This window comes from Callospermophilus lateralis, chromosome 8 (genome assembly GCF_048772815.1).
Source record: "Callospermophilus lateralis isolate mCalLat2 chromosome 8, mCalLat2.hap1, whole genome shotgun sequence".
Lineage (NCBI taxonomy): Eukaryota > Metazoa > Chordata > Mammalia > Rodentia > Sciuridae > Callospermophilus > Callospermophilus lateralis.
This window is the reverse complement of record NC_135312.1, coordinates 44,311,106-44,331,894: the sequence shown is the minus strand read 5'-3', so window position 1 is coordinate 44,331,894 and position 20,789 is coordinate 44,311,106. Positions and strand designations below refer to the sequence as shown.

The 20,789-nt window shown below is 33.2% G+C and overlaps 1 pseudogene; it reads right to left on the bottom strand.

Moving 5' to 3' along the window:
- Positions 1-19,458: 19,458 nt before the first annotated feature.
- Positions 19,459-20,296, bottom strand: LOC143405640 (heterogeneous nuclear ribonucleoprotein D-like pseudogene; annotated as a pseudogene).
- Between the last annotated feature and the right edge of the window lie 493 nt (positions 20,297-20,789).

The following is a 20,789-nucleotide window of genomic DNA, read 5'->3' as shown; positions in this document are numbered from 1 at the left end:
GAATCTGTCTGGTCCTGGGCTTTTCTTTGTTGGTACATTTTGGATTATATCTTCTATTCAATTGCTTGAAATAGGTCTGTTTAAATTGGGTATGTTCTCCTAATTCAGTTTAGTTAGATCATATTTCTCTAGAAATATGTCAAAGTCATTGAGATTTTCTACTGTATTTGAGTATAAATTTTCAAAATATCTTCTAATTATCTTCTGTATTTCAGAAGTGTCCATTTTGTGATATTTCTCTTCATCACAATATCTTCTAATTATCTTCTGTATTTCAGAAGTGTCCATTTTGTGATATTTCTCTTCATCACAAATTTTATAATTTGAGTTTTCTACCTCTTTCTCTTCATTACCATTATAAGGGTTTGTCAACTTTTTTTATTTTTTAAGAAAAAACAGCTTTTCATTTTGTAATTTTTTAAATTATTTGTTGTTGTTGTTGTTTCAATTTCATTGATTTCAGCTTTGATTTTAATTATCTACTGTCTTCTACTATGTTTGGTGTTGATTTGCTCTTCTTTTTCTAGAACTTTGAGATGTGATGTTAGGTTATTTATTTGTTACTTTTTATTCTTTCAATGAATGAGCTCAATATAATGAAATTTCCTCTTAGTATTGCCGCTATAGTAATCCCAGAGATTTTGATATGTTGTATCAGTGTTCTCACTTACCTTTAAGAATTTTTTTTATTTCTTCCCTCATTTCTTCTGCTATCCATATTCATAATTCAGTAGCATATTATTTAACATCCAGTTTTTAGAGTAGATTGTATTTTTTTATTTTTTCATTGAAATCTATTTTTATTCCATTATTATTTGATAAAAAGTAGGGTAATATCTATTTTTTTGTATTTGCTAGGAGTTGCTTTGTGACATAATATATGGTCTATTTTAGAGAAGGATCCATGTGCTGCTGAGAAGAAAGTGTATTCACTCATTGATGGATGAGATATTTTATATGTCTGTTAAGTCTAAATTGTTAATTGTATTATTTAATTCTATATTTTCTTTATATTTTGTTTGGAAAAACAAAGTCACTCAGTATTTAATGCTTGAAATTGAAAAGGGTTTGCTTGAGGTAAATAGATGCTCCATTGCTTGGTGCATAAATATTTATAATTGTTATGTCTTGTGGATGTATGATTCCCTTAAGCAGTATTTAATATCCTTCTTTCTGGATTCTGACTAACTTTGGCTTGAGTTCCACTTTATCTGATATGAGGATGGAATTCCCTGCTAGTTTATTTAGTCCATACAAGAGATATGTTATTTTCCCCATTCTTTCACATTCAGTCTTTGAACGTCTTTACCTATGACATGAGTCTCTTGTACACAGCATATTGTTGGGTCTTTTTAAAATTCTGACAGTCTGTGTCTTTTGATTGATGAGTTTAGGCCATTAACATTCAGGGTTATTATTGAGTTATGATTTGTTTTCCCGGTCATGCCAGTTTATTTTTGGTTTTTAATTTGACTTGGGTTCTCCTTTGTTTGGCATTTCCTTAGTGTAGTTCCTCCTTTGAGATATATGTATAGATATGTATATGTATATACATACATATATATATATATATTTTCTTATTCATGGGATATTTTGCTGAGATTGTTCTGTAGTGTGGGCTTTCTAGTTGTAAATTCTTTTAACTTTTCTTTATCATGGAAGATTTTTATTTCATCATCAAATATGAAGCTTACTTTACTTTTGCTGGATATAAATTCAAAGCTTGGTATTTGTGATTCCAAGAACTCCTATCTTTGAGGGTCTGGGTTGAGAAATTTGCTGAGATCTGAATTAGTTTCCCCCAATATGTAATCTGATACTTTTCTCTTACAGTCTTTAAAATTCTATCCTCATTGTGTATGCTAGGAATTTTCATTATAATGTTCCTTTTGTGGGTCTATTGTAATTTTGTACATTTAGGGTCCTATAATCCACTTGTATTTGATTTTCTATTTTATTGTTTGGGTTTGGGAAATTTTCCAATATTATTTTATTGAAAAGATTGTACATTTTTTTGCTTTGTATTTCCATCCATCCTCTATTTTGATAAATCTTAAATTTAGTTTTTTCATGCTATTCCTCTATTCTTGGAAGTTCTATACATGCTTTATTAACATCTTCACTGTGTGACCAACTTGATTTTGAAGATTATATATATTTGCCTTTGTTGCCTGAGTTTCTGTCTTCCAAGTGATCTAGTCTGTTGGTGATGTTTTCTATTAAACTTTTAATTTGGTTTTTGTGTCCTTCATTTCAAAGATTTCTGATCAGTTCTGTTTTTCAGAATTTGTGTTTGGTTTTTTATCTCTTTATTGATGTGATCTTCTGGTATCTACATCTGTTCTCTTACATCATCCTTTACAGTGTGAATCAGTTTACATATGTATATTCTGAACTTCTTCTCTGACATTTCTTCTACTGTGTTGTCAATAGATTCTATTATTTTAGCATCTTGTTTTGTTTGGGGTGCTTTTTTCCCTTGTTTTTTTTTTTATGTTGTTCATGGGTTTCCTGACTAACCATGTGGATCCAAGGTATTACGGTTTCTACCCTATGGACTTATAGTATCCCTCAGGTTTCCAATACTTCTCCTTTAAGGAGGAGATCAATATTAACAGCACCCAATGTAAACAATATGTACCCTTAAGCCTAATAGCTCTTATTAATTTCTTTACAGTTTTGTTGCAATAAACAGAAATGAAGTTTCTAATTATTGTTCACAATATAAACAATAGGTTTACCACAGTGTCTACAATTTCTAATGGTAGACAAAGAGAGAATGGCGGGGGTAGGATTTGATGTTTATGAGGTGAGTGGAGAAGATAGAAGTAGTAGATCATAGTAAGAATAAAAGCAGAATCAATAGAAGTTGTCTGTGATCAAAAGAAATAGAAAAAGAACATCTGCAGGAATAAAAATAAAATAATATACAATTAAACTGTAATATAATATTCAGACATCCCAATCCTCAATAGCCTGATGCATGAAAAGTATTTGGTTTCAATATGGTCTGAATGAGAAATAGGAAAAGAAAAAAATCTCAAAGGAAACTTGAGCAATTTTTTTCTGTTGGCATTCAGAAGTTTCTCTGCTTCCTTTCTCATTTCATAGTCAGGGTTCTCTGGAGTTTGTTTGTATCTTTACCCTGGAGAAAGTCTGGGTCTCTAGAGTGGGACACTTAGTCTTGGAGGTGGAACTCCTGGAAGCAGGGTGTGGCAACTGCCAGTCTCAATTGGAAGATTGTACCCCAGTAATCTCCTTTGGGGTCCTCTCATGCAATGTAAGAGCCTGATCTTTATTTCTTATATCACTTGTGGACCCCATAATCCCTTTTCTCTTATTTAGTCTCTGAACTTTATCTCTCTTGCTCCAAACCTTTGGAATTCCCAATCAGGCACCTCTCTCTCCAGAGATCCTGAGGGCTGAGCACTAGGACCTGAGTGCCTGTCCTGGGTAGCTCTTCTATATTGGGTGGGTCAGGACCAGGCATGGAGAGCTCTGGGCCTCCTGTGTAGCCAGGTGATCAGTTAATGTGGATTGGGGAGGGAGCTGAGGACCAGGCTGGTGTTGGGTCCCAGACATTGCTGCCCTGAGTTGACCATGGAAACACTGTGGGTGCCAGACTGGTTGGCTAGGCAAGCTAGAAACAAGATACCATCACACCCTCTTCCAAACTACTGACCCTGTGTAAGGCCCTCTCCTGCCTCTGTAGCAAAACAGTGGCTATTACCACAACTAACAGGGAGATCTTAGGTGTTACCCAGCCTTCAGGTAATGATGGTCTTCCAGGCCCTTGCTGGTGTCCCCAGGTAAAAACAATGGCTGCTTTCTTAGATTGTGGCAACCTCAGTGGCAAATATGTAGGTATCTTGATGTTGGGCTTCCAGGACCTGGCCAGTCTCCCAAAATGGAGGCTGCCGCAACTCAAGATGGCAAAGTCAATAGCTCAGGTAACTCAAGATGGCAGCAGAGGTGTCTCAAGATAGAGGTAATTGCTTTCTGAAATGGAGAAGTAAGGGCAGGCCATGTGAAGATAGTGGGTGGCCAATTCAAAAATGCAGTGCTTTGCTGGCTGGTGCTGCAGTAGACAGCTGTCTCCAGGTCCCGTCTGGTGTCCTAAGGTGGAGGTTACCATGTCAAGGTGGCTATGGCATTGCTGCAAAGTCCCAAGATGGAGGCAGCCACCTTTGGAGATGAGCCAGCAATGGGGGTCAGTTGTAGCCCCGTTGGTAGATGGGGAGCCTGCTGTCTGGTTGGTCTGGGATATGCAGTTGGTCTGCTTCAGTTGTTCTCTTTCTAAAAATTTTCAAGGTATTATAAAAGTTCTTATGAAAGTGCAAGAAAACTATAGTGGCTAAATAATCCTGAAAAAGTATTAACTTGGAAGACTAAAAATTCCTGGTTCAAAAACTTAACTCTAACTCAGTAACCATCTTCTTGTACTGGAATAAAGATAATATAATTTTATTGAAAAAGAGTAGATAATCTAGAAATAAAGTTTCTTTACCTCCACCCATTCTCCAAAGTATGTCTCCTCTTTAACCTGTTATACATACAATTCAGTGATGGTGACTTTGTATGTGCTATTTCTGGGTACATTTTTTTTTCTCTATGCATAAGCAAATGCTCATAATGCCCTTCTCTGTATGTGCCAGGCAGTGTATTCACACTCTTCTCCAAGGAGTTTACAGTTTTTGGAAGAACCCAGATAGATTAGATATAGATGTAGACATAAATATATAGATGTAAATATAAATATATAATAGCTTCAGATATCATGTACAGGCTATCTATGATATACACATTTAAGAATAATAAATAAATAAAAAAACTATGTTACAATGTTTTCAAGAGAAACATATGATGGTAAGTCAAGAGTGGAACAAACCTGTGTAAATTCAGATATATGGACAATTAAAATTCACGGGGGTGTGAGCAGAAAAGAAAGTCTAATCAGGAAGTAGCAGTGAACACAGAGGCAAAAGTGGGAAATATTCCTAATGAATCTAGAGAAATCAAAGTTCTTATAAAATATTCTAATATAATATTTGGAAAGTAATTTGTTCCTATTATTTTACAAACTTTAGAAATTTATTAAGGATTAATAAACACTCTATGCATTAGTGTCTCATAAACCTAAGTAATGTGAACCTCAAGTCTTTAGTTCAAATATATGTTCTACTATTCTGATCTAAATATGTGCAAATATAGCATTCAATGCTTTAGATTTTATGGTAGAGTATATCAACTAAAATATATAAGTTAAATATGAATACAATGCTAAAATATTCAAATTAACAACATCAAACTAATATGAAGACTGATGTTTGAGAAACACAGCTGCTGCTGTGGCTGGTAAATAGTTCATCATGGGCTCTTCCTAATTCTCAGTTTGCTGTTGCTGTGTGAGATGGAGCACCTCAATTCCCCTACCTCCTCTCTCCAGCTGAACTATCAGTAAGCCTTTGTTCCTCATACATTATTCTGTACAGAATGCTAGTTTTCCTTCACTGTGACCAAATGCATCCCATAGGTAAAAGCTTTTGTCATTAGATCAGGACAATTAAAGTAGCATGACTTCTGCCAACATAATTAGCTATACAAACACAAATATGGTCAATGAGATTTTTTTTTATTAAGTAGAAGATAACAATACACATAATTCTAATTATACTTAAAATAACTTTTCTTTGAATTTATTGTGAAAATTCATACCAAAAATGAATGTTTTTGGGTTTGAAAAAATAAAGTTTTATAATTATGTACTTTTAGGTAAATTGTTCTTTCTCATTTGTCATTAAATTGGTGCTAACTTTATTATTTTTTGAGAAAATTTTATTGTGTATATTTGAGATTTAAAGCATGGTGTTATTGGATATAGACAAATATTAAAATAGTTGCTATTATAAAAATAATATATCTATCATTTCACACTACTACTCATGTCTTGGACAAAAACAGCTAAAATCTACTTACATAGCACGAATCCCAAATTTTTAGATATACTTTAATTAGTTATTTAAATAATAAAGTTGCCAAGAACATACTGAAATGTCTTCCTGAGAGCAGAAGGCTCTAATTCTGTTCTTTATTTGGAAGTAAAGATAAATATGAGATAAGGGTCAATTAATTCAGTAGTTGTCAATCTGTGTTTGCAACATTGATATTAAGATAATAAGACATGTATGAGACTCATTGTTTCAAGCAATGTTTCTGAAAGCATGAATGGATATGTTCTTGTGTGTGTGTGTGTGTGTGGGTGTGCCATGAGAGGCTATACATTTATTGTTTTTATCTTCATTTTTATTATAATTATTAACACATGGTAATTATACAGATTAATGGAATTCATCGTGGTATCTCCATACATGTAATATGTAAACATAACAGTCAGATGTTAGACAACCTGATTCCCTCTATTCCCCTTATTGCCTGATTACAAATTCTGGATATTTCCTTTTGTCCTCCCTATCCACCTCCTTCCTAAACTGGTGCTTCTCCATAAAACTAAGACTTGTATGCAGTCTCATCAACCTCTCCTTCGTGACTTCCCCAAAGTTCCTTGAATATTAGTGAACACTGTGAGGAATTATGGAAAAACACTAAGACAATAAAAAGAAGAATCTCCTATTCTAGAAACAACTGGAGATGTCTATCACTTTCATGAGCAGAGTCCAATCTGTGGTGGTCACCACTTTCTTTAATTATATCTTTAATTTCACCACTCATCAAAAGTCTCCCATTCTTCAATTCCTGATCATGAGACTCATCACTCTCAGCCCTTCCTCAGTCGACAGCTTCAGGAGGCCTCCAAGGAGATGTTAAGTGCAGGCCTGTAAGAGAGAATCTACCCCTGGGGATACTAAAATCCCCAAGAAGCTCCACCCAACAATGCATGGGTGCACCGTATAATATACCAGTCAGCATATTATACAATATTAAGTCATGCTATAATTAACTTTAAATGTAATTCACTCTTATTTATAAATAATAATTAATATAAGTACTTCCAAGGCATATTTTTCAAATGATTACTTTCCAATGTTATCCATAATGTGAATTCCAAGGGAGCAAAGAAATGTTTTAAAAATATATCTGTAAATGTTTTCTAAATTATGGATAAATAGTAATTTTTAAATAATATCAATAACAACTATAATTAATACTTAAAAGGTTAAAATTAAATGAAATTATCCTGATGATGTTATTTTTCTTTGATCCTTTTGTAAAAATGTCAGAATTTTTGTAGTTCCACACACAGAATAAAACAAGCAATATGATATTTTTTTCATACCCATACTTTCTCCATCAGATTTTCAATGCATGTGCATGGTGCTAATAGGGGTTTTCAAACATTTTTGACAAATACAATTGGTCCTTAAACTCTTGTCATCAAAGTGTCACTAATACTCAAATTTGCATATAAATTCTGATTTCTCAACATATACCATGTGAATAAAGAAAATAACTATTTGCTATTCTAGTGGTGCAAAAAGCACTTCAGGCAAACCGAATGTGTTATGTTGATAGCAAGATACAGAAGACAGATGCTGGAGATGATGATCACCATAAAAGCACCTCTGGGAAGAATTTGAAGATGTGTTTTCAAGGGTGACTATTCCCCATAGCTGAGACACCACCAGCTATGGTAAGACACACACATTCCAGTAAGCAGATTTTCTAAATTACCTCTTTACCGCATGCCTCTCCCATTAGCACAGCCACCTCCTTGTCGTTCACACCGATGTAATGATCACTTCTGAGGCATTTATACCCTGGGCATGACTGGCTGGTTGCCTCTTACTCTGTGGCAAGATTATTGATTGCAGATGCTTATTAAGCAAGTATGAGGCAATAAGCCATGAGAGCTGTTGATAATTCAAGAGGCAAAGCTAGTAATTATATAGGGATCAGGAGGATTATTACATACGTGGCCTTGGTAAATATGACTGATTGCTATTGCAAAGTTCTGATGACAGTTTGAATTTAAATGTATTAATATTGATTTTTTTTGTTTTTATTGCATTCTAAATGGACAGAGTTTTTACATATAAATAGTTCATTCTACCCTAGTGCCAGATCCTGCTACTGTAACTTGATGGCTTATGGACAAGTGTAGAGTTCTAAGCAAACTGCTAAGACCTTTTTTGTTCCAAATGTGTTTCCCTTTCTTTACTTTCTGAATTTGACATACATTGTGCATTAGAATTTCAGAGCAAACTGCTTTTTGATTTATTGTACTATCCTGTTGCTTATAAAGATGCTAGTTAAAATAACATTAAAGATTCTTCCAGAATGAACTCAGATACTATATAGCCTTGCTGTTTTTGTTTTTGTTGATGTTGTTATGTTTGTTTGTTTGTTTTTTGTAAGTAAAATCAGTGAAGAATACAATACTTTCAAGAGGCAGGGGTTAGGGTTGTGGCTCAGTGGTAGAGTGCTTGCCTAGAATGTGTGAAGCACTGGGTTTGATTCTCAGCACTGCATATAAATAAATAAAATAAAGGTCCATTGACAACTTAAAAATTTTTTAAGAAAGGAAAAATACAATAAAATCTCAAGAAAATTTTTGTAATGCCCATAGCATGAGATTTGAACTTAGCAAGTTAATGTATATGGTAAGATATTATTTTAAATGATCAATATTATGATTGCTGAGTCATTTTAAATTGGAGAGAAGTATATATTTTCTAAAATAGTTATAAAAGATACTAACTAGAGGAAAAGTACATGTATTTTATTATATGTCCATTTATAGGGCAATTTTAATTGTTTTAAAATGGGCATTAAGAAGAGCTGTATTCTTAGCTGGGTGTCATGGCACATGCCTGTAGTCCCAGTGACTGGGAAGACTGAGGCAGGTGGATCCAAAATTCATGGCCAACCTTAGCAATGTAGCAAGGTCTTAAGCAACTTAACAGTACTGTTTCAAAATTTAAAAATAAATAAAAAACTTGATCAGGACGTAGCTCATTGGTAAAGCACCACTGAGTTCAATCCCCAGATGGGGAAAACAAGCAAGCAAACAAACAAACAAACAAATCTATTCTCACGAAGTTTTTAGTTTTAAAAACAGAGATCAAAACATCCAACTGCTTCTGAAGCAGATGAAGAAACAGATATCAGTATATGCAAGAAATTAGGCTAAGGATAACTTTCACATCAAAGTAGAGATTAAAAGAGCAATAATTGTTATTGCTAATAAATCTTTGTATGTTCAACATTTATTGACTAATTGCTATTCACAAGCTGCATATCATCCTAGCACTAAAATAACTTGTAAGGTGAGTGTTCTTAAAATATATTTGTTCATAGAAAGGAACAGGCTGATAAATCACTTCTTTGCCTAAAGAAAGATTATTCATAAAAGGCAGATCAATGCAATTAATTACAATCTAGCTACTAACTTCCTACTTTTTTATCTCAGTGCCATTTGTCTATGGTTATTATTATGATTCTTCTTTTAACAGTGCCTTTATTCATCTAGTCAATAAATGTTGAGTACTATATTATAACACTGTTTCTAGACTCTGTAATAGAGTGTTGAATAAGATGGGTAAGTTACCTTCCTCTTGGTTTTTGTGTGTGCGTGCATTTGTGTGCACATGTAATCAAGAAATAGACCAAACAAATGCATGCTCCAATAAAAATAATATTAAATAGTACAATAAAATAAGCAGATAAAATGTGACAATGGCAAGTTTTATGTAGGAAAGTGAGAGAAAACTACCTAGTGAGCCAGAAAAATCAATGATCCTGGGTCCAATAGTTATTAATTTGAGAATCTTATAGGGTATCAGAAATTTGATAGTCAGGTATACATGTCTATAACTGAATTGCTCAATATGGTCACCATTAATTACATGTGTTTTTTTAAACTTATGTTAATTTTGCTGAATAAAATTAAAACTTCAGGTCCTCAGTAACACTAGTTACATTTTAAGTGCTAAATAGGCATTGCACTGAATGGTGCAGACTGAGACCATGTTCACCACTGCATAAACTTCAACAGTACAGCTCTGGCATAGAATTCAGAGAGGAGGTGAGATTGGGAATCAGGATGACTTAGCAATCAATTTTATACTTAGGTGACTGGTTAGATGGTAATATCCATTTATGAAATGACTAAGTTAAAAAAGGAAATGATTATTATGTAGATTTTAAATTGTAAGTTTTCCACATAGGAACATAAAATTGAATAATATATTCAAGTATTTAAATTGTGATAAAATATTTTATAATGAAGAGAAGATGGAAAAATTTGTAATTAAGAATGTCAAATTCCAATATTCATTTATTCTTTACAAGTAAAAAAATTCAGTAATGGATTGCAGGCATAATATATACTGTGTGTGTGTGTGTGTGTGTGTGTGTGTGTGTGAGAATGCAAGTGTGTATATGTATTATGTGTGTGTATATATGTGTGTATATATATACATGTATATATGTATGAAGATTTTCTTTTTAAAAAATATTGTAGATAGAGTTTTATAGATTATTTTAGAGTACTTTCACTTCCAGTTTACAAAATTCTATTCATACTCAAGATATCTTCTATATTAAAGATATAAATAAACTTAAAATTATTACCATTACTAGGATAATAATAGAATCAGCTTGCCTTTTATATATATGCTAAAGAAACAAAATTTTTCCTGATAGTTAAGATTATGAAAGTTTGGTTCTATTATTTGATAATTCTGGTAATTTTTTAGATTATATTGGATTACATGAGCACAATCCACATGTATCATATATACAGATTATTTTTTATTGTATACATGTATCAAAATTGTCTCCTTTTATTTACTCTGCTATTAGCAAATGTCAGAGTGAGATTCTAAAACTTAGTATGCTCTACATATGCTTTCTTATTTCTTCTAAGTTCATTATTAAAAATATAAGACTAAGTTAACAGAAAAGAATATCCTAGTAGTAATATAAAATGTGTTTTAACTCTTTTTCTTTCTGGCTTGGCTCCTATTTAATATTTCTAGTTTTTATTAATAAATTTTACTTGAAAAAATGCTTGAATGACCATTATTGTAATAATAGAAATGTTCTAAAATAGGAATGACTTGCTTTCTAAAAATCCTTCTATGAAGGTGAAAACTAGCACTTTGTGAGTATGTGTATATAACTACTAAATCACTAAAAGACAGTGCAAACAGCACTTGGCAGGAAGATCAATATTGTCTAAACAGATGAAGACAGGCAACAAAAGCATACCAGAGAAAATAAAATGAGCATGAGCAAATTCTACTTGTGAACAAAAATATTTAGTAATTTTATTAATATTTTTTCCAAAGTATAAATATATTTTAATTAATATTTTTCTTATTCAAAACACTTTATTGTTTACAAATATTTAGACATTATAATTCAATTTATTATTGTGAATTATATAATGAACTCATAGCATTTTTCTTGCTAGAATATCCCCCCAAATTTAATTCAGTGTACAGATGATGGAACAAATTAACAATTTCTCTATTATATGTTCTTTGAGCATATCAGATTTAAGCCAATTTGCAATCCAAAACTGAATTCAGACATTTGTATTTGCAGCATATGAGCAATGTTAATTATTAATGAATTTTATAATTATCATTCTTGAACATTAGCGATAAAGATAAGACATAAGACAAACAAATCCAACTTTAATTATTCTCAGTTTTATTCATGAACAATTACTTTGATCAAAACAATTCAAGATGCTTTTCAAGGTCACTTGGAATGTACTTGTAATTTTAAACTAAATGATACAAGAATTATACATGCTCCTAAGCCTTTTGAGTCTTTGACAGCAATTTAGTTGCTTGTGCATACTTCCCTTTTGGTATAAGATCTGAGAGGACACTCATCTGCTTTGCATGTTCTGGTTATGGTATCATATTTTTCCACTAAATGCTGAAAAATTCAGGTTTTTGCAAATATTTCATGTTAGGGGTACTTTTGTTTTTCCAATATTAATAAATCAGCCTAATACTGACAATTATATAGATCTTAGTTTTCAATGGGTGAGTAATGTCATCTTTAGCACAACAGAAATGAAAGTTTTACTTAAATATTTGTTGTCAAGTAAGAGGTGGGCTGAGTCCATATTTTAATAAAATGCTGAGTGTCTGAGGATTGAAGTGAACAATTCTTCCTTTCCACTACATCAACACTGTAGGTTGAATTGGTGGGGTCCACAAGTCAATCTAAAATTTCATTTGAACTGATCATTGTAGCAATTTTATTACCAAAGCTTTCATAATCAGAGTTTTTTTATTTTAGTGTTCTTTCAACTAGGTAATCTTTTTTTTTTTTTTAACAATACAATATGATCCATGCTATTCCCCTTTTCCCTCCCACCTCTATTCCCTATCCAGAGGTAATCTTCCTCCCTTGCTCTTCCTCCCAACCCCATTTTGAATCATAGACAGATTTTTAAAAATTTGAACTTTGAGCACAGGAGGACACATTTCTAAACTCAAGTGTCTGCCAGACTCTTTCAGGGATTCCTACACTTCATGTTTATTTGTGTTACTTAATAATCATTCACATTAGTTTAATGTTGATAAAGTGAAAGACATAGTTCATTCATGTTTTACTTATTTATTATTTTTAAAATTCTTTTTAGATATACATGACAGTAGAGTGTATTTTGACATTATATAAACATGGAGTATAACTTAATCTAATCAGGGTCCCAATCTTGCAGTTATACATGATATGAAATCTCATTGGTCATGTATTCATATATTAACATAGGAACTGTATGTCCAATTCATTCTACTGCCTTACCTATCCCCATCCCCAGCTTCCCTTGATTCCTCTTTGTCTAATCTAAAGAACTTCTTCCCCACATAATGTGTGTCAGCAATCACATGTTAGGGGAAAAGGTTAGGCCTTTGGTTTGGAGGACTGACTTATTTCATTAGCATGATAATCTCCAATTCCATCCATTTACCAGCACATGCCATAATTTCATTCTTCTTTATGACTGAATAATATTTAATTGTGTATATATATATATATCACATTTTCTTTATCCATTCATTTGTTGTAGGGCATCTAGGTTAGTTCCATAGCCTGGCTATTGTGAATTGAGCTGTTAAAAACAATGATGTGACTCTGTCACTGTAGTATTCTTATTTTAAGTCCTTTGGGCATAAACTGAGGAGTGGGATAACTGGGTCAAATGGTGGTTTCATTTCAAGTTTTCTAAGATATCTTCAAACTGCTTTCCAGAGAGGTTGTACAAATTTGCAGTCCCACCAACATTGTATATGTCAATGTTTTTCCCCAAATCCTGCCCAACATTTATTTTTACTTGTAGTTCTGATAATTGCCATTCTGGCAGGGGTAAGATGGATTCTCAGTACAGTTTTAATTTGCATTTCTCTAATTGCTAGAGATATTGAACATTTTTTATATATTTTTTGACCATTCATATTTCTTCTTCTGTGAAGTGCCTGTTGAGTTCCTTTATCCATTTGTTGATTGGGTTATTTATTTTTTAGGTGTTAAGTTTTTTGAATTCTTTGTATACCCTGGAGATAAATGCCACCATCATAGCAAAGATTTTCTCCCATTCTGTAGGCTCTTGTTCACATTCTTTACTATTTCTTTTGCTGTAAAGAAGTTTTTTACTTTGATACTGTCCCACTTATTGATTCTTGATTTTATTTCTTGCACTTTAGGAGTCTTGTTGAAGAATTTGGTTTCTAGCCAGCTGGATGGAGATTTGGGCTGTTTGGGGGGTTTTTTGTTTGTTTGTTTGTTTTTTCCTAGTAGTCTAATATCTACATCCTAGATCCACTTTGAGTTGAGTTTTGTGTAGGTTGAATGATAGGGGTTCTATTTCATTCTACTATATATAGATTTCCAGTTTCCCCAAACCATTTGTTGAAGAGGCTATCTGTTTTCACTTTTCATGACAGTATTACAAAGTGAACAGTATTTTGATAAGATTAGATGTGGGAAGAATTAGTATTTTGACAGGATTAACTAGCTCATTAATCAGTAGCCAAGCCAGGACTTCTATACAAATCTTTGTAGTATCCATATTATTATGTATGATAATACAATGTCTGTATTATAATGTATAGGATGATTAAATATGAATAGTTAAGTATATATGTGGTAAATTCACAAAAAGAATAATCTCTTCTTTAGTCATTTTGATGTGAGCACTAATCCAGAGTAGCTTGAAAAAGCTGATGGATCAAATAACATGCAATGTCACTTTCCATGAATAGCCTAAATTGCATTCCACTTAAGTAAAACAGCAACCAGCACCAGAGACACGACTTGATCTCTTATTTATGAATCATCAATTACTGAATCACTTTAATGTGTTTGCAAATAGTCTTCTGTGTATCACTGACAGAATATTTGAAAGGAGACATATTTTGCTATACCCAAACAAACAAAGCATAAGAACTGTAAACATGAAAAATTTAAATATAGACTACAAGTTTGGTTGGTTATTTATCAATTACAGAAAATTACATAAATATGTTACTGAAGATAAACTTTCCAGACCATCATAAATACTCACCTACAAGCCCATGATGTGGAATGAAGGGAGTTCCCCGGAAAGCACAAACCACATTCCTGCATTCTGAAATTGATAGTAGACTATGAACTCTGTGTTTGGAATTGATTTTTCTTGTTAAAAACTGCTTTGGTTTTTAACTTCCTATTAACATCCCCACTGACTCTCCAGAGATGGGCACACCCAGAAAAATTTACACACACATTTCATGGGGCATAATGCCCCTGGAGGGAACATAATACCCCTGAAGGTCAAGGCTGCAGTGTACTTGTCTTCTTATATTTGCTCTTGTTTGGTTTCTTAAATTTGCTTTGATATCTATTGTTAGAGTCCTCATTTCCCATAGTTAATGTTTACTGTATCTTTTTCTCTATTTTACAAAATCTACAGGCATGTATATGTATCTTTAAGTTTAGGTAACTAAGAATCAAAGCAAAATTGATGTTATTTTCTACTCCAATATCTTGACACAACTCTAACATGCATTTCTACCCTGCTCTTGTGACCAAAATTGCATTAAATAGCATAATAACTCGACTGTTTAATTTTCTTGAATCTAATTACCATAGCAATTATCTAACATTCAGTTCCATCATCAGGTCCCTTCTTGGTCTTATTCTCTTGCTACTCTTTCTCTGCTCTATTCATTTAATCACCAAATAAACAACTTTCAAGCCCTTATTATGAGAAAAGCAGTGTCCCCAAAACTAGGAACATGATAACTAGAGTACATGCCAGCCTATCCATATTCATAATTCCATCTAATTTCTAATGGCAGTTAACCATATCCTTATGGCTCAGTCAGCCATCAGAAGTACACAGAACTCCCACTTTTTATTCTGATGACTTATAGTTATAAGAATATAAAAAAAAGTTTTCAAATCCATTTGATACTTGTATACACACGTAGGCAGCTTTAATCCAGTTTGTTCCTATTCTTAACTCCTCTTACAAAGTTATTCATCAAAGATAAGAGTTGCTTTTGATCAAATTTACTACACAAGGCCATTGATTCCTTTGTGTATTCATGCCAGCTGCAAGCAGAAAATGCAGCATTCTGGGAAAAAGATGTGTCCTTACAGTTCAAAAATGACAAAGCACAAAGGATAATACTTACTTAAAAGACTGGCTAATGAAATCAAGAAAACTGTCAAAATTGATCCCCTACTTCTTATCTGGCACAGAAGTGACCACATATAGCTTCATGGATTTATAACATTCCTAGTCACTTAAAAGTCAGATTCTTAATGTTCTTATCTGAATGAACAAGACAGATGACCCAGAGTGACCTCACAGATTATGACAGTGAGGAGAGCAACTGAGTGTTATTGTTTGTAATGTAGACTCTGATAATTAGCTCATCTCATAAGAGAACTATCACTTCTTACATGATGCATGCATGTGATCTTCATATTTCCATGTGGAAAATATGCTACTTCTCCAAATATAAGGTTTGGGCTTCATGAAATTGCTGGTTGCACCCTTCTGGCAGTCCTTGGACATTCAAACTTTGTTCTGGATTTTCAATACTATTTGCAATAAAAAACAAATGAAATGTTTCAGGTCTTCTGGGACCAGAAGTTTTCTCAAATTTATTATTGTTAGCATCAACTATTCCTTTACTTATTTGATTTCTATACCACCTTATTCAGGAAATAACTTGGTAACAAATTAGAGTTTATAAAACATTAATTGACACAATGTTAGTTTTTGAAATGTTAAAGAAGTTCAGTGAAAAATGGTATACTTAACAGATCATAACAGATAATTTAATCATATTCCTGGAGACTCACACTAGTCTACTATGGTTCAAAGTAATAAAGATCTAATTTTAATTATGGTAAAATTTTGTATTGAGGATCTATTATGAAATGGCAGACAACTTTATGACAAAAAAATGAATCGGCAATTGAAATATAATGCACTTTGATTTACCACCCAGATTTTTTGTTTATATTTAAATCCAAATAATTCCAAACATGGCCAGAAATTTTTGGATTTTTTTCTCTTCCTTTATAATGTTGTGACATATCAAGTTGTCTCAAATAGAAATAGAAATGTACTTGCTAGGCTTATAATTTTTCAAAAATTGGTTGTTTCCATAGGATTCATATTTTATTTTTGGCAATTTTACTTGCTTCTTACCTTCACTGTGTTTTTAAATAAAGGTAAGTTATTGCATTCTTCCCTGAGGCAGAAAAAATCAAATGCTGTTTTGCTATTGTCTCCATCTGTAGTCTACTCTAACATCAGGCATATAGAGCTAATACACTTTAGTATAGCAGTTGAGAATCTTGTTCTCACTTGACCTAAGTCAAGTCATCTTTGTTGTGCTGCCTCTTATAGAAATTGATCACAACTCATGTCAACTTTATTACCAGCAGCAACATACATTCCAGGCACTAAACTCTGCTCTTTTTTTGGAGGTATGAATAAATGACCAACTGTAATATATAAGGTGGCATATATGTTAGTAAGTGTATGTAAGATGGTCTTTGCTTTTTTTTTTTCTTTTCAGTATTATTGGTGGATCCTGGACTTCAAAATACACATGTTGAAATTCTGTTTTAGAAGCACAAAATTCCAAAGTTACCAAAATTCTGCTTTCAAAGAACTTCAATCAAAAATAAATTAGTAAACAAATATTCTCTATTATCCTCCCAGGAAACAGATAACATCCTTCACTCAGCAATTTCATAGTCACATCAGCACTGCCCATTGTTTCAATTATAGCCATCATGGCTTACCAAGAGAATAAAAATAGAAAATATTTTTCATATTCAAATGTGTATTATTGAGAATATACAACCATATAATATGTTTTTATCTCCTCATAATGTTTTTATTCTGGTCAATTACAGGCTTACCTAAAGATATATTAGACTTTGATAGCTACAGTTCTAACAACGGATGATGCATGTGTAGTAATACCCCAGCTCTGGGTACCCAGCTCCTTAGTTAGGCAAAGGTGTCTCTCCCTTTGGAGGAGTTTAAAGAACACATGCAACTGTGTGGTACAGAAAGCTGTATATGATAGACACATAGCTTAAGTAAATGCATGATCTGAAGTCTGCAACAGACTAGTTTTAGAGAAGGAACTACTGCATCTCTCAAAGAACCTCTAGAGTGCTACATAAAGGAGCCACTTTGAGAAGTATTTTATTGCTAGGGATTAAACTGCTCTGGGAATCATATATCTGGCATAATCACAACTCAGGGCCTGGGAGACACACGCTGCACTGACCTGGTAGACAGTGGTCACACACACATGGTCAGGATGTGTGACAGTATCTGAACAAGCTTGGCAACAGGTATTTTCTGTGGGAAGCAGGGGCTGCAACAGGAAGGGGAGTGGAGGGAAGAGTGGCACTGATATCTTGCCTTCTGTGACATAAAGCTATATCAGTTACATATTGTTTCAAACAGGGGCCAGATCTGAAGGCACCAGGGTTGAAGTTACCAAGTTCCTTGAGTTTCCCAAACTCCACTCAACATAAAGCTCACTGATTTAATTGTTTCCTCCAGTCTTGGAGGTATTCCAGGGTCTGTCCTGGCTTAACATTTGACATGCCTCCTGGTACACGTCTAAAAAAATCTCTAGAGTCAATATAGGCCTCTTGGGCAAAGTTCATGCTCCACTAAAACCAGGTAGATGAGATGGCCTCACTTCAGATCTCAAGTTTCCATATGTCTACATGTACAGTCTAAAACCCTCTGGAGGAAATATACATCTGGCATGATTAGCATTTTTCTTAACCCATTAGATCAAGAAAGTTGGGGAACAGCAACTTTCCACCTCAACTTACTTGTTTATACCTAAGAGGCCTAAAAAGAGGCTGCACTGCAACTCAGCCCTCCCTAGAGGATCCCAAACAGAACCAGAGAGAAATGATTCCCAGAACCCTCCCTAGGAGACATTTTTACTCTTTTCTTTTGTTTCATCTTTGTGAATTCTATTATTATTATTTATTTTCATTTCTTATTATTTTTTCCAACCATTGTCTTATTATATATTTTCTTATTCTTTAACTGAATTTTCTCTTCTTCTTCCTGAATTTTTCTTTTTTAAAATTTGCATTATTTTTCTCTTCATTTACATTTTATTATTTATCTACTCTTATTTTTTATTATTTTATAATTATTTTGCCCTTTCTTTCTTTTTCCCAATACTTGAGGATCAAGCTCAGTGTCTCTTGCACTTAGGGTAAATCCTCTGAACTACACTACCAGCTCACCTGAGCAGAATTAAGCCCAGATTTAAGGCATAAGCCTCTTCTGCTTAAACCTGAAAGGACCTGCTATTTAAACATAACTGGATACATAAACTTACAGCTTTTTTAGAACCTTTACCATGATTGGAACAGCCATATCAGATTTGTTTTTAAGTATCTGCCAATTCTAACAGTACCCATTGAAACCCCCACTACCTAATAAGGGCTTCTATTCCTATTTTAGGAGTAATTGAAGATGGTGTATCATATATACTTTGTGGTCTATACCACACCTGCCTGATTACTAGAGGAACACCACTGATACATTACATCCATCAGCAAGATAAGGCTACTTATTAAGAAGGCCTGCATATAAAAGAGGAAGAAATCCATCCCAACCAATGTGCAAACCTCTGGATAGAAACTTAATATGAACAAAAGATAATTTGACATCTCCTAAAGTCAATAATTCTATAAAAAGAGATCTTAAAAATATTTTTTTTAATTTAAGAATCACATAAAGAAGGATTTAGTTGAGATTTAAAATGAAATCATGCAAATAAAATTTGTTCAAACACAAATCCATTTTGAGTCATAACACAGATAGCAAAGGACAAAGTAAAAAGAAAGACAACTAATGGGTGGCTATATATATTTGGACATAATTGTGTCTTGTACAATAGAAAGTCTTTTTCAAAATAATCATCTTAGATCTACAGAAGACCAAACTTCAATGTTGTCCTGAAAGATGGGTTTCTTTAGCATCTTTTTTTTTTTTTTTTGGTGCTTATCACTCCCTCCTGATGTCTTGCTGTAAGTGCTCTGTTGACCTTGGCCACAACCTCTAGTACCACCTAGTCTAACAGCTATAGTACCTCTTCCTCCTTTTTGTAGTTGCTGTTGCTGTCTATATACTTCTTTGGGCTATGCAACTTTGATTTCACACTTCCCAGAACCAAATTAGTGATATCTGCTTTCTAACAATGTCTGTATTTGTGATAAAACAAAATCCTTTTCTTTCATTTGTTTTTGTATCCATGGAAGTTCAATATTTTCAGTCTCTCCAAAGGCTCCAAAACATTCTTTAATTTGTTCTTCAGAAGTATCTGAGCTCAATCCACCCACAAAAATCTTTTTAGAGGGTTCTTTCCCTTTTAAAGCTTTGGCCCTTTTGGGCCATATCAATTTGCCACCCAGTGTGTGTTCTTTTACTTCTAAAACCTTATCAACACTAGCAGCGTCTTTGAAAAGCACAAATCCAAATCCTCTTGATCTTCCAGTGACTGGATCTGTTTTAATCATACAGTCTACAACTTCCCCAAATCAAGACACATATTCAGTCAGATCTTTCTTGCTCTTATCCCAGCTCAAGTCTCCAATAAACATTTTACCATCATCTTGCTGATTTTTTACTCTCATTGATCTTGGATTCCTCTGTGAATTCCTCTATGTTGCTATATTCTTTCATGTCCTCCATGGTGGCAGAGCTGTAAGCTGTGGGGTGCTGGCAGGCAGTCCTGGTCATGGCAACAGCAGCAGAGGTGTGTGGTTTTGGAGTTGGATTTAAAATGCCAAAGATATTTCAATACATAAAATACTGGAACAAGTATTCAAAAGGAAATCCTTTGGAAAAAGATTAATGAATTCCAAGAGAATATGGCAAAATGATTAATGAATTCATGAAAATAATGCCACATATAAAATGAGAAATTCAATAAAGAGAAAATGATTTTGAAAAAAAAAATAAAACAGAAATTTTGGAAATGAAAAGGTCAGTAAGTCAGATAAAAATCTCAGTTGAAAGCTTCACCAATAGACTAGATCAAACAGAAGAAAGAATATGAGGTTAGAAAACAAAGCTGATAAATCATTACATTCAGACCATAATAAAGAAAAAAAAAGTAATGAGAAGCAATTATCACAATAAGATCTATGGGATGCCATTAAAGATCAAATTTAAAAATGATTGAAATACCAAGAGAGAATTATAGGCTAAAGGCACAGAAAACCTATTTGGTGAAATAATAGCAAAT